The sequence below is a fragment of the Herpailurus yagouaroundi genome, unplaced genomic scaffold (assembly GCF_014898765.1).
Source record: "Herpailurus yagouaroundi ecotype Mexico unplaced genomic scaffold, PumYag 201, whole genome shotgun sequence".
NCBI lineage: Eukaryota > Metazoa > Chordata > Mammalia > Carnivora > Felidae > Herpailurus > Herpailurus yagouaroundi.
Genome location: NW_024412432.1, coordinates 2659613 through 2674968, shown reverse-complemented (window position 1 = coordinate 2674968; position 15356 = coordinate 2659613). Strand labels below are relative to the sequence as shown.

General features: G+C 36.1%; 1 protein-coding gene across 6 annotated transcripts in view; it reads left to right on the top strand.

Moving 5' to 3' along the window:
- AOPEP (aminopeptidase O (putative)) overlaps positions 1 to 15356 on the top strand; it is a 245583-nt gene that overhangs the window by 143811 nt on the left and 86416 nt on the right. The gene's annotated exons all lie outside the window — the stretch shown is intronic.

Sequence of the window (15356 nt, the reverse complement as noted above, 5' to 3'; positions counted from 1 at the left end):
CTTAAAAGTATTTTGCCTATCTGATATTTGCTAGTATGACAATTAGGTTTTTTCCTTGTCTTGTATCTCATAGAATAATAAGAAATATGATGAGTTGAAGTTTTCTTTTACTAGTTTTTTATAGTCCAACAAGATAGGAACTAACTGGTTCTACGACAGTAAAAAGTAGACTCTAGAATTTTCATATGACTTTTCATCCTCTCTTCTCCAGGTCTTGTTTGGGTGGCATATCTTTGTGTATCTGAAAAGGTGGTCCTCCGAATGGGGCATATGTTTAGATAGAGTACACTATTCCGATAAAAATTGAAACGGGGGTACTGATTCTTTAGTCTTGGTTTTTTTTTTTTTTTTTTTTTTTGGCTTGTTTGGTTTTTAAATGTCATCTATCCAACTCCCTCATTTTACAGAGGAGAAAACCAAAGCCAAGAAAGGTTGACCTACTCATGGTTTTTCATATAACTCATAGCAGAAATGAGCTCAAACCCAGGGCTCATGAGTTCATACATGCAGAACTTCTAGGAGAAATTTTGAAACCTCACTTCCACATAATATTGGGTCACTAACTGATGAAGCAATAGAAATGCCTCTTTGAGGCCAGAGTTCTATACTCTTATTATTTATCCTCATAGCTATGTGTTTCCTATATTCTCAAGTAAAAGAGTTTAAATATCTAAAATTCATTTAACCTCAAATCCTGTTACCCCCAAAGAGGCCATCACTTATTTCCATGAGATATATTCACTGTCCTACTCAATCAGTGACCATTTGTTCAAGTGATACTGCATGTTTTCTGAGACTTAGCTGTACTATTCCCTGTGCTTGAGCGGAAAGAAGAGACAAAAAAGATTATAATTTGGAAATGCTCATTTGGAAAGAAAAGACACAAAAGATTATCTAGCAGTAATAAAGTGCTAATTGTGTGGTACCAACCATTAGTGCCATGGAACTTTAAGGGAAATGAAAATCACTGCAAGTTGGAGCAGTCAGGGGAGGCTTCCGGAGCGGTTTCTCACTTGCAGGATAGTTAAGCTTTCCACAGGGAAGTTAAGCAGCAAGACAGGAAGATTTGTCAAAGAGGAACCCACAGGTCAGGAGAGGCAACAAGAACAGAAAATACATCCAAGGGGGTAGTGAGTTATAACACAAATAAATAGATCAAGAAGGATAGCAGAGGTATGGACGATCCAAAGAAAAAACCAACAAGGAAGGGTGGGAAAAGGAAACGGGGAAAAAAATGGGGAAGAAAAAAAAGATGAAAATGAATCACCTAATTAATGGGTGGGAATGCTGGCTGATGGTTTCCAGGGCCACTGTTTCCAGGCCAATTATCTGTCAAAAATGCTTTGGTTTGGTGGCCAAAGGAAACCGAGGCGAAAACTCCCTGCGAAAATACTTGAATGCTTTCCCCAAACCTCGACTTTTATTTCTCTGATTTGAAAGAAGGCGTTATACTATTTGCCCAAGAATATGACTTGAAAGTTCTGATTCTAGAATTCTTTGGAATTAACATACGTGTGGTGTGGTCTTTATCTCATCACTTCGGGAAGCACCTGACGTCTTTGGAGCCAAAGCATAACTTAATAAATTACAGTTGCCTGGGTGGTTAGGAGGTAACTCTGCGAAGGAGCTAGGGACTTTGGCCAAGTTGGAAGAAGGAACAAAGAGGAGGGGAAATTGCTGCTCTTCATTTCACTTTTCTCTCCCATATTTGGTTCGTTCACAAGAATTCACCAACTCGCAGAACCTAGAGCAATTACTTGGGGACCATCAAAAATTTTGTTTTCTTTATTCTGTTTGTTTGACTTACATGTGTTATACACTAACTTAATAAAGGCTGAGAAAATGCTTAGTATAATTGTTTTCAAACTGCTTCTTTGAAACAGTAATATCTTCTCTGTTTCACCAGCATGGCTATAAAACGTTGTAGGTAGTAAATGCTAAATTCCTGACATAATTCAGTGTAGTCCCGGCCACTGTGCTCAGTGAAGTGATGAGATAACATGCCCTGCTCTCAGTGGAGGGTGAGTAAACCATTAGTAGTTGACTGAGGACATTCCGTCTTGTGTGCGGCCTCGACGAGGAACACAGCTTCTCTTCAAAAACAGAAGGTACAGCCCGGAGCATGTAAAGAATATGAGAGAATTATGTTCGATTTTGTGACCATGGAGAAATATGGGTTCCCTCTAAAACTAAATAGAAAAAAGGTGGAAAACTGTGATTAGAAAATTACTTGTTAAAGGTCATTGATATGATTATTAAAAATTTTTGAGTGTGTTATACAATTCTCCAGTGTTCCCATCCTGGCATTCTCAAAGGCATTGCTCAACCACCTACTCCTTTTTTTTTAATCCTAGAAAAGTACTGATGATTTAATGTTCTTCTACAAGAATATCCTCCTTTTGGGGGTTTTTATTATTTTTTTTAATTGGTTATAAACAGCAACCAAAAGAACATTCCTGTTTAAAGAAAAAAATAACCACAGGAAAATAGAGTTATTTTTATAATGATAATACTTTATACAGATCTGTGGTCTTTCATCTCAAAACGTTCAAGCACTTTTCAAATGTTGACTCATCACTTAGAAGATTGGGCAGTAATTCTGCTTCCATTTGATTTCAAAGAACTCACTGTGTCCTAAGACATGTGGACTCTCTTTTTTCTTTTTTTTCCTTTCATCCTCCCTTCCTCCCTCCCCTTTTCCTTCCTTCCTTCCTTCCCTCCCTCCCTTCCTCTCTCTCTCTCTTTCTTTTGTTCATTTGTTTGTTAAAAGCCAGAAGAAATGTGGCTTTATCCCAACCCACTAGGCACTCTGTGGATGAAGGAAGGAGCCATAGAAAAGCTCTTCGAAATTCTCAATAACACATGCTACAACTTAAAAACCAGAGATGGAAATCTCTACACGTTTTTGAAGGTCCAGAAAGGCATTCAGGAGATTTCGAGGCCTGAATTACTCCAAGATTCAGAAAGCAGACTGCTTTGCTGAATTGACTTTTAATGAGTATGTTTCTTATTTATTTTTTTAATAGGGCAGTTATGTTATTTCTCATAATCCTGCCAAACATGAATTTATGCCTTTCACCTGTGTAGGGAAAGATGATCAAGGATGGATTCTTGGCTGAAGAATATTGTAAATATTGTAAATATTGTAAATATTTCTCAGGCCAAGGATGGGAAAATAAGCTGCCAATAATTAAAAGGCTTATGAAGTATACATTAAGATTTTGTTGACTAACAGTCTCAAGATTTAGCCTTATTGTCTTTCTGATTTCCTGTGGTAGGTAGATTTCAATGGCCCGTCTAGCTACTTGTGAGTTGTTAAAGTAGAAGACTAGGTTGGGGCTCTTTTTCAACTCAGGGTCCATAGTTTTTCACCCACATGCTTTTTAACTCCTCCACTTCCAGTTCAAGAATAGTATGAAAATATTTTTATGAGTATGGATCATTAGTATGAGAATAATAAAGTAATGGGAATAAGGTAGTTACTTCTAAGTATCAGAAAAATATGTTTCTCTCTCGTCTATGTGTCTAGCATAAGTATACACCTATGAAATAATTTAGGTCAGTGGCAGAAGATATTAGTTAAAAATTTTAAACGTGAATTGAGGGTTGAGATAGAGATCAGATTAATATTGTCTGACATACTAGAGACCATATAGAGAAAGTGAGAGGAGAGACCCCACAGAATGATGGGTATTTGAGACCTCCATCCCAGCCACAGGCTCTGAAAGCTGGGACCTAGGGCAACCTTCTGGCCACCACTTTATTTCTCAGAACTACACCCGAAGATGGAGGCACTCAAGGCTTAGAATTTCATGAGGAGCATCACTAACTCATGGTCATCTGCTTTGGGATGCAAATTGCCACCTGGATCTTCCTTGGGGGCCTCTGTCTTCATCGCACTAAGCAGACCACAAGCCCAGGAAAAAGCCCTTCCCCTCTTGGTCTGGAGAGAGATGGAGAAAGGAAGAAACCAAAGAAACCATAAAATCCCTTTTAATGCTGCTGTTTACTTCTTCCTTTGTCTCAGATTTCCCCCCATATATTAGCAGGTAATATTGCTAAATAAAGATGCTTCAGTGAGGCTTTGAAATCCATACCGAAGATAAGCTGTTTTACCAACACCCCAACTTGACTTCTAGAAAAGCTGAAGATGAGATTCTCTTAGGCAGTTAGGGCTTTCAGACTGGACACATATTTAGGCTAACCTTGAATTATCACAAAATATGAGACATGTGTTAGCAATTCAAAAAGAATCAGACTGAGCACAGACACTGGAGTTGGAACTTCAGGGTGCTGACCTCAGCCCTGCCATTTAACCATGTGATCTTAGGGAAGTCACTTAATCTCCGTGCATCTCAGTTTCCTCATCTGAGAAGTGGGGACAATAGTACCTATCTCACAGGGTTGTCACAATGAAAGAAATTAATGCATGTATAGCTCTACAATCAGGGACTGGCACAAAGTAGATGCTATAATAATATTTGCTGCTGTTACTATTGTCATTGTTGTTTTGTGTAGATAGATAGATAGATAGATAGATAGATAGATAGATAGATAGCTTATACTAGTTATCTACTGACATTCAGATCGTTGAAGGGGAAAGAGCATGGAGTATACACAGGAAGCTTTTATGAGCTGAGCCCTGGTCATGGCGAACATCACTCCTATTCATATTCCGCTGGCTACAACTCAGTCGCATGGCCACAGCTAACTCCCTGGGAAGCTAGAAAATATAGCCTAACATTGAGAGTCCAGTAACAAGAGGAGAGTGGATTTTGGTGAAGAGAATCCTCTGCCACAACCCTAAAACCCGTCAGTAATCCCCTAGCTTTTTTTGCTTTTTCAAGAGATCAAGTGCGTAAATTACGTGTGATACATGTAATAAAACATGTATTTTGCTAACTAAACATTGAAATATGTGGCTTAAATTTTTTACTTGAAAAGTCTTACAAAATCATCAAAATTAAATTAGTTTTGTTTCATATTTAAAGAGTTATGTTAATTGAAAAGGATATCAATGTGTGAAATCAAAGCAGTGCCAGAAGATGTGAAACACATTCTTTTTTCGGTAACAACTGACCCACCATTATAATAAAATCTACATTCACTCCATTGGCTCCATGGCCAGGGTCAATGTCAGTACAATCTGAGGTTAGTGCAGTTGAAACCAGAAAGTATTGGTGAAAATTAAAACCACAAAGCATTGTGGAAAATTGAGAGATCTGGATGGAATACAAAGGTCAGAATGGTAGAAAATTGTCTGATGAAAAAGCTAACCCCAAAGAAAAGCAAAAGTAATGTGCATCTGACAGGTGGTAGGCAATGGAGTTTCTTTGGCAGTTATTAAAGCATACAAATAAAATATAGCCAAGGGCCAGATGTGCTTTGCTGGGTGTATAAACACTTTTGAGAAGATGTCTATAAGCTGCATTTGTAGAAATCCAGTTTTAATGCTTTAAAAAAGATACCTATGGGGCACCTGGTAGCTCAGTCGGTAAGCATCCGACTTCAGCTCAGGTCATGATCTCATGGTTCATGGGTTCAAGCCCCGCATTGGACTCTGTGCTGACAGCTCAGAGCCTGGAGTCTGCTTCGGATTCTGTATCTCCCTCTTTCTCTGCCCTTCCCCTGCTCGTGCGCACGCTCTCTCTCTCTCTCTCTCTCTCTCTCAAAAATGAATAAACATTTAAAAATTTTTTTAAATAATAAAAAAAGATATCTATGTAATCAAGTCCTACAAAAAAGGCTAAAACTTTTATTTCCATGGTCTATTAGCCTAAGTAGTTACTCATTTTTTGAAGTAGGTCATCCTATCAGGTCACGTTATATGTGTATGAAAGCAAACTTGTGATAATTTAAAAAATCTGGAATAGACATGGCCTGACTTCATGCTTTTTTCTTTTCAAATATATCAGTTTTAAAAGAAAAGTAAAAAAGAAGGTGATATCATGCAAAATTTCTTTAAAAAATGGCTTCAGACTGATTTCCTACAGTGGGATTGTTCTTTGCTCCTTAGTATTGCTGTAATTTGTGGGACAGTACAGTCAGTTTTCGACAGGGTTAATACAACACTTTATATTAAGTTTTGTAAGTCCCAATATTTGAAATTATCTTTAAAATGCCTTAAAACATCCATAAAATATACTATATGTAGATATGTTTATATAATCTATCATGTAATAGGAATGTATAATGCAGATTAGTATACGGTGATGAAATACACTTGCACGTATTATCTCATGGTACTATTTAAATTATTAGTGTCTGTTTTTTCTTATGTGTGGGTGTGGTTTAATCCATGTAAATTAAATCCATGAAAGATGGAGTTCCATGGTGTAGAGGAACAAATACTGGACTTGAGTTGGAAGTCCTGACATTTTATGACCTTGGGCAGGTCATTTGCTCTTTCTAAGCCTTACCTCTGTTGCCTGTAACATGAGGCTACTACTTATTTCGTAAGTTGTATTAAAGATCAAATGAAATGGTATGTAAACTCTAATGGGCTATACATATCAAGAGGTCCCTACTAGATTGAGAGTATCAGAAGGGCAAGCACCATGTCAGTCTTACTGCTAGTGAATTTTCATGAGTCTGTGCTGGAAGTTATGTTGGATAACCAAACCAGGGAAGTAGTTCAGTCCTGTGTTTTCTGCCCAGGAACAGACATAATCAGATGGACTTATGCACAGAACAGTGTTAACATATCTGAAGTAATGAGGGCAAATTAGACTCTTTTCTTGAACTTCAGCCTGTACAAAGAGAAGCTAGAGCTATTCATGTTTAAGTGAAATAAGTCCATAGAGAAATCCAGTATAAACACTGGAAGTTTCCCTCATTAGGCTGTGAGCAGTGGGTTTTATTGGGAACGGATTTGTCATGCTGAAAGTTTTCTAATCATAAGGCCATTGTTTTTCTTGACGGACTGTTAAAAATATGTCTGTTCACCAGACTTTCACCTTTTTTCCAATATTACATCTTAAAAAGAGGATTACTTTAATTATAGTAGCATATAATTAATGACAAGGAAAGGAGTAAAAATGAAAGTGGACAAAAAATCTATTATTAACAGCTGAGGTGACAGTGTCAACCAATTAGAATTTTATTCCCTTCTCCATAAAAATGAGACTTTAAGCATTTTTGGCCATGACGCGTATGTAAAGTTAATCCATCATAGAATAAATTGAGACGAAGCACGTGTGTGTGTGTGTGTGTGTGTGTGTGTGTGTTTTATTTTGAAATAATTATGGAGTCACAGAAAATTGCAAAGAAATGTACAGGGATGTCCTATGTATGTATCATTCAGCCTTCTCCAGTGTTAACATCTTGCCTAACTGTAGAAAAAACTAGGAAGTTGACATTGATACATTACACAGTTTATCCAGATTTTAGCAGTTAGACAATTGCCCCTTGAACAATGTGGGAGTTGAGGGCACTGACTCCACACAGTCAAAAATCCACATGTAACTCTTGACTCCCCAAAAACTTTACTAATAGCCTGCTGTTGACTGGAAACCTTACAGATAACATAATTAGGTGATTAACACATATTTTGTCTGTTATATGTATTATATACTGTATTCTTAAAAGTAAGCTAGAAAAAGAGAATATTACTAAGAAAATCATAAAGAAGAGAAAAATATATTTACAATACTGTATTTACTGAAAAGAATCCACATATAAGTGGACCCACACAGTTCAAACCTGTGCTATTCAAGGATTGGCTGTACATACATTTATTTCTCTCTACATTTGTGTGTGTGTTTGTAGCTCTCTGCAATTACATTCTGTATATAGTTTCCACCATGTGTAACCACCATCACAATCAAGGTACTTAAGTACACCATTACCACAAGGCTCCATTCGTGTTTCTTTATAATAATGTGTCATTTCTCTCTGACTTTTTTCAAGATTTTTTTCTTTCTCTTTGCTTTTCAGAAAGTTAATTATGATGTGTTTGTGGGTTTCTTTGGCTTTCTTATTTGGAATTTACTTAGCTTCTTGAAGCTATAGATTTATGTCTTTTGCCAAATTTGGGGAATGTTCAATCATTATTTCTTTGAATATTTATTTTTTAAATATTTTTTCAGTGCCACACTCTTCCCCCTCTGCTTCTGAGGCTTTGATGATATGAATGTTAGAACTTTTGTTATTTTCCCATGGAGCCCCAAAGTTCTATAGTTTTATTTTTTTATCTGTTTTATAGCTGTTCAAATTGAGTAAATTTTATTGATCTACCCTTCAAGTTTACTGATTCCGTCTTCCATTATCTCCAATTACTGTCAAGTCCATCCAGTGAGTTATTGCGTTATTGTGTTTAACATTTTAGTTATTGGGGTTTTTTTTCAACTCTATAATTTCCATTTATTTATAACTCCTCTTCCTTTGCTCAGATTTTCTATTTTTTCCCATTTATTTCAAGAGAATTTTTAATTAATTATTGAAGCATTGTTTTATGACAGCTGCTTTAAAATCCTCGTGAGATAATTCCAGCATCTGATTTTTCTTGGAACTGAGGGGAAATTAATGATCCCAACCTCAAAACATTTTAAAGTCAGTGGTGAACTGAATCAAACTAAAACAGCAACAAAACAAAGCTGCAGTTAAACTACAGGATGTATTGATTTAGCCTGACAAAGAAAGGGGAATAGCTTTTCCTGGAATAAATATTATCTACTTAAGGTTTTACTTTTCTTATACTCTCAGTTGAGTATACAGTAAAAAATAAAATTATGGGAAGGAGGGAAGGAAGGAAGGAAGGAAGGAAGGAAGGAAGGAAGGAAGGAAGGAAGGAAGGGGAATAAGAAATCAGTCATTAGAAGCAGACCACAGAACAGCCAGATGTTGGGTTAGCAGACAAGGACATTAAAATGACTGGATAAATATGTTAAAGGATCTCATAGAAAAGGTAGACAATGTGAATGAATAGATGGGGAATATCAACAACAAAAACAAAGGACACTTTAAGAAAGAACTAAATGGAATCTCCAAAAATTAAAAATATCATAAGTGACATATATAATGGGGTAAAGAATAGACTACACACAGAGGAAAAGGGATGAGTGAACTTAGGAACAAATCAATAGATTTTATCTGAAATAAAATGAAACATTTTTTCATTTTATGAATGGAGCATCTTAGAACTGTAGAACATTATTAAATGGTCTGACACATGTGTAGTTGAAGTTGCAGAATGCAAAGAGAGACAGAATGAAGAAACAAAATATTTGAAGCAATAAGGGCCAAAAATATTATAAAACTTATCCAAGAAATTAACCCACATATCTACTAAGATGTTCAGCAGATCCCAAGCAGGATAACAAACTACAAACAAAACTGCATCTAAGTATATCATGTCAAAATGCTAAATATCAAAGATAAATAGAATATCTAAAATGCAGCCAGATTAAAAAGAATTATTACATTCAGAGGAACAACATTAAAAATGATGACAGACCTCTTCTTAGAAACAATAGAAACTGAACACAGGGCAGTATTGCTGTAAGGATGACAGATGAGTGGAGCAGAATACAGAATCTAGAAACTGACCCATACACATATGGTCACTTTGTTTTTCACAAAAATGCCAAGGGAAATCAGTGGGGAAGTGGGCTGAAAAAACTAGATATCACTATAGAAACAAATGAATCTAAACCCTTCCCTCACCCCAGAAACAAATATTAATTTGAGTTGGATCAAAAACTGCATATGAAAATTAGAGTCCTAACTCTTCTAGAAGAAAATATAAAATATTCCTGTGACATTGGAATACAAACAGATTTCTTAGGACATAAAAGTGCTAACAATAAATGATAAAATTAATAAACTTAACAATTCTAATTATGAATATTTGGAAATGAACAGGTTAGCCATAGACTGGGACACAATTATTCACATTATAAAGGGCTTGTATTCAGAATATTCAGAAGACAACTCGCTTTAAAATATGATAAAAGGCTTGAATAGTCACCACCCACACATACACAAATTAGAAATGGTCAAAAGGACATGAAAAGATATAAAAAAAAATCGTCACTCATCAGGAAAATGCAAATTCAAGCCATTATGAGATAACATTTATACCCACAAGAATGACTAATGGGTGGATAGGATTATGTTAGCAAGTATGTGGAACATCTGAAATCCTTATCCATTGCCTATAGAATTGTAAAATGATACAGCCACTTTAAAAAACTTTTTGGTACTTTCTTACAAAGTTAAAAACACACCTACCATATGACCTAGCAATCCTGCTCTGAAGAACTTATAAAAAGAAATGAAAATGTATTTACAAAAAGACTTGTACAAAAATATTTATAGCAGCCTAATACTTGATAGCCCCAAACTGGAAGCAACCCAAATGCCTCCTAAGAAGAGAATGAGTGAACAAATTATGGTATGTTAGTACAATGAAGTACTACTCATCAAGAGAACATGGATGTCAAAAACATTCTGCGGCACCTGGGTGGCTCAGCTGGTTAAGCGTCCAACTCTTGATTTTGGCTCTTTTCATGATCTCGTGGTTCCATGGCATACCACATCAGGCTCTGTGCTGACAACATACAGCCTGCTTGGGATTCTCTTCCCCTCTTTTTCTGCCCACCCCCTCTTTCTCTCTCTCTCAAAATAAATAAATAAACCTTTTTTTAACCTTTATTTATTTATTTATTTATTTATTTATTTATTTATTTGATAGAGACAGAACATGAGCAGGGGAGGGGCAGAGACAGAGGGAGATGTGGGGCTCGAACCCACAAACTGTAAGATCATGACCTGAGCCAAAGTTGGACACTTAACTGACTGAGCCACTCAGGTGTCCCAAAATAAATAAATAAACTTAAAAAAAAATTCTGGTGAGCAAAATCCAGTTACTAACGAAGGCATATTATATTATTCCACTGATATGAAATTCAAGAACAGAGAAAATTAATCTAGGCACTGGAACTCAGTAGTTATCTTTGGGGAGGGGTGAGATTTACTGGAGCAAGGCATGAAGGAACTTTTGGGGTAATGGCAATATTCTCAATTTTGATTTGGGTGGTTGTTACTTGTGTGTATTCAATTATCAGAAATCATCAAACTGTTTAATATCTGTTCATTCTATTGTATATAAAATTTAATTCAATTTAAAAAAAAAACCCAAAGCTCACTAAATATCTCAGAGAGAACCGAGTTCTAGGCTTCACCTCTACCATTTACTAACAGTTGCTCCTTCAGCAAGGTATTTAACCTCTCTGAGATTTGTGTCCTCATCTAAAAAGTGGGCATTAAAGCAGTATCTACCCTCTAAGGCTGCTTGAGGTTTAAAGTGGTTTAATACATATAGATCATTTAGCATAGTACCTGGCAGATAAAAAATATTCATTAAGTGTTAGTCATTATTTTCTATTGTCCTTTTTTTTTCCCCCAGTTGTAAAAACAGAATGGTTCACTACTTTGCCCAGGGACACCGGTTGTATATTTAACAGGTGGCGAATTAATCCAAACAGGTTCATTCCAGAGTGAAATTTGTATATCAAATTGTTTTAGAAGAACATGGAGAATTACTTGTGATTGATTGTTTCATTGGTTGGTTGATTGGTTAATTAAGCCAACACAGAGACATGATAGGCAGTTAATCAATGTCATCATATTGAACTGTACGGTAGGAAGATTAATCTGGCAGTGTTGCATATGATTGATGGGCTCATACAGAAACTGGTTAGTTATGAAGCAATTAGAGTTGCCCTGAGAAGTGGGTGATGCAAGCCTCAGTAAGGTGGTAACAAAGGGAATAGAAATGAAAGCATGGATTCTAGATGGTGGAGAGGTAGATTCTTGATGACATGACGATTGAATATGGGAGTTGAGGGATAGGACAGAACCAAAGAGGACTCTGAGAAGGATGGTAGGGGCATTAAAACAAGTAGGAACATCAGGGAAAGGAATTGGTTATGGGTTGGGGGATAGGGGAGTCAAAATATGAGCTTCTGTGAAATGAATGTGCGCAACCAGCACAACACCCAGATACATTGTGTATCTGTCAGCACAATGCCTGATAATTGGATGTCTGTGGCTGCTCTGGAGAGGTGGGCCCAGAGGGAGCACATTTTAGAGACACATGTTAGTGACAGTTGACATTCTGTGAGTGAGTGGAGCAAGAAGGAGGAGTGAAAGCTGAGGAGGGCCTCGGTGGAAGAGCAGAGTAGAAACAAACTATGGAACAGGGTGGTTTTTGACGTCTGTGTAGAACAATGGTGCTATTGTTGCTTGACCAACTGGATGCATGTTTTATGCTGTTTCCTTCATGTGATTGCCTCTCTTTCTCCTTCATAGAATCAAACATATGACAAAAATGATTGCATTTCTTAAGCTTTGAAAGGGCTTTAGTGTGCCCTTTTAGAAAACTGAGCTCCAGAGATGTAAAATTAAATAGCTGAAGTCACAAGAACGTGATATGGTAGAATGTCAACCAAAGTACTAGTTTCTCTGAACTTTTATCTTGTTGATACAGCAGGTGTTTACTGAACATTCTTCTGGGTACACTGTTGGATAGAAAAGAATGTAAGATTCTCAAGGAGCTTTTTGTTTTACCAGGAAGACAAGAGAGATAATAAACAGCTGGGTAACAGTACAAAGCCCTTTAAATCACATGCCAAAATGATTCTAGTCAATGAAAGTCACAAGACTAGAGACTCAGTAAACTCAGATGGCCTGATTTCATGTATGAGTGAAGACTTGAGCCTTAAAAGATGAGTATAAAATGAGCAGAAGAGAAGACATTTAAGAAACAAGAAGAGTATACAACTAGGTTTTTAACAACCTACATACCAAATCCCGTTTTAACCTTTTTATTGACACATTTTACCATGGATTGCTATGAAGCAAATGGCTTAGTAGTCAGTCAGTCTTGTATTGGTGTGAAGAGAAACTGTCTAGAGCCAGTTAACCCCAGAAAAATAAGCTCACTGAATACAGGCAGCATTCATTCATTAATTCAATAATTCAACACTTACGGAACAACTGTGTACCGAGCATAGTACCGGGTGTTAGAGATACAAACATGAATCACATAGGTCTCCTGTTCTAAAGAAACCAGTCATACAGAAACAAGTCTATACTGTTCTTAGACAGAAAAATGTGAAGTGTATAATTGTTTGCTTTATTTTATTTATTTATTTTAAGTAGGATACATGCCCAGTGTGGAGTTTGAACTCACAACCCTGAGATCAAGACCTGAGGTGAGATCAAGAGTTGGACACTTAACCAACTGAGCCACCCAGGTGCACTTATAATTGTCTGCTTTAAAAAGTGTTCCTAGTTCATGGAACATTTATAGAAACTAATTATATTGGGACTTACTAAAAGTGTTGATCAGTTCTCCAAAAGAAATAAGACTATCTCTGATCCCAATGCAATAAAATAATAAATTAGGAAACCAGAAAAGAGGACCAATATCTCTCTCCCCTAAAATCTTCTTTCTTCACCTTTGCATCAAAGAAGAAATTAAAACCTAAACTGCAGAGAATATCTAGAAATCACATGAAACACCATCTAGCCCAATTTAAGGGATGCCACTAAAATTGTTCTTGGTGAAAAATTTGTAGCCCAAATCACCCCTTAAGAGTTTAGAAAACAGTGATAAAGTCAACCTAAAGAACACAGAAGAGGCAAGGGTCAAAGCAGACACGAATTAGAAAGCATGAAAAAGAAAACCAAAATTAATGAATGCATCCAAACGTTGCTTTTTTGTCAACACCAATAAAGCAAAGATAACATTGGCTAGCTTACTTAAGAGGAGAAAGGGAGGAACTAACACAGAAGATTAGAAATGAAAAATGGCAAACAACAACAGATGGCAAGGAAATTTTTTTAAAAATCATATAGTACTCTCTGAACTTTTCAGCAAATAATTTTGACAATCTGGGTGAAATAAATGATTTTCTAAGAACAAATGAATCACCAAAAATTGGCATGAGAATAACTATCACTAGACAATATCCATGGAAGAAATAGAGAAAGTTACCTGAGATTTCCCTGGGAAAAACACCAGATCCACTTGGGTTTCATACATGAATTTGCTCAGATTTTCAATAAACTGGTAAGTCCTAGTCATAAAAATATTTCCATAGAAAAGAAGTCTTTTAAATTATATATATGAAGCCAGCAAAATACTAGAACCATAATCTGACAATTTAAAATAATCATATACTATGAACTGTTCTTATTTGTGAATATGGATGTAAAAATCATACACAGACTATTAACAAGTGTAATGGAGTAATACGTAATATTTCAAAAGCATGATAAACCAAAACCAGGTGAACTTTATACCAAAAGTATAAGAATGGTTACATCTGAAGAAACATATTAACTTAACTTACTGTATTTATAGGTCAAAGACATCAAAGTTCAGTAGTTGCAAAAAAAAAAAAAGGCAGTTAACAAAATTCAACAATATTCCTAATAAATACTCTTAGAGAAAATAGGGCAAGGTGGGTTTTGTAAACATTATTTAAACTATGTGTACGTATGTGTGTATTTGTGATCAGATGCTAGCATTATGCTTAATAGTAAAACAGAAGAATGTGCTGTTTATTTTTTTTTAATTTTTTTTTTAACGTTTATTTATTTTTGAGACAGAGAGAGACAGAGCATGAACGGGGGAGGGTCAGAGAGAGGGAGACACAGAATCTGAAACAGGCTGCAGGCTCTGAGCTGTCAGCACAGAGCCCGACGCGGGGCTCGAACTCACGGACCGTGAGATCATGACCTGAGCCGAAGTCGGCCGCCCAACCGACTGAGCCACCCAGGCGCCCCAAGAATGTGCTGTTTAAAATGAGGATTAAAACAAGGAAAGGTACCCACCATCACCATCATTATGTAACATAATTTGTATTCTAGGGCAGTGGTCAATAAATTATACCACCTGTGTACCAACTGCCTGTTGTGAATAAAATTTTATTGGTAAACAGTACTGCCCATTCATTAACATTTTGTTTCTGGCTGCCTTCACACTACAATTCTAGAATTGAACAGATGTGACAGAGGGTACATGTGATAAAGCCCACAATATTCACTATCTAGCTCTTCATAGAAAAAATTTTCTCATCTCTGTTCTAGATAATACAAATAGATAAGACCAAGTGATATATAAATATTGCAAGGGGGAAGCAAAACTATCATTATTTGCAAAAGATACATAAAAAACCCAAAACTATCATCTGAACAGAAAATAAATATAATAGGAAAATTCAACAGGACGGATGGTTACAAAATAAGTTTCTTGAAAATCATTGCTTTACAAACAATAAAAAGTTACAATGGAAGAAAAGCTTTAGAAAATCACAGAAAAAAATATTTTTGGAATATGGAAACAT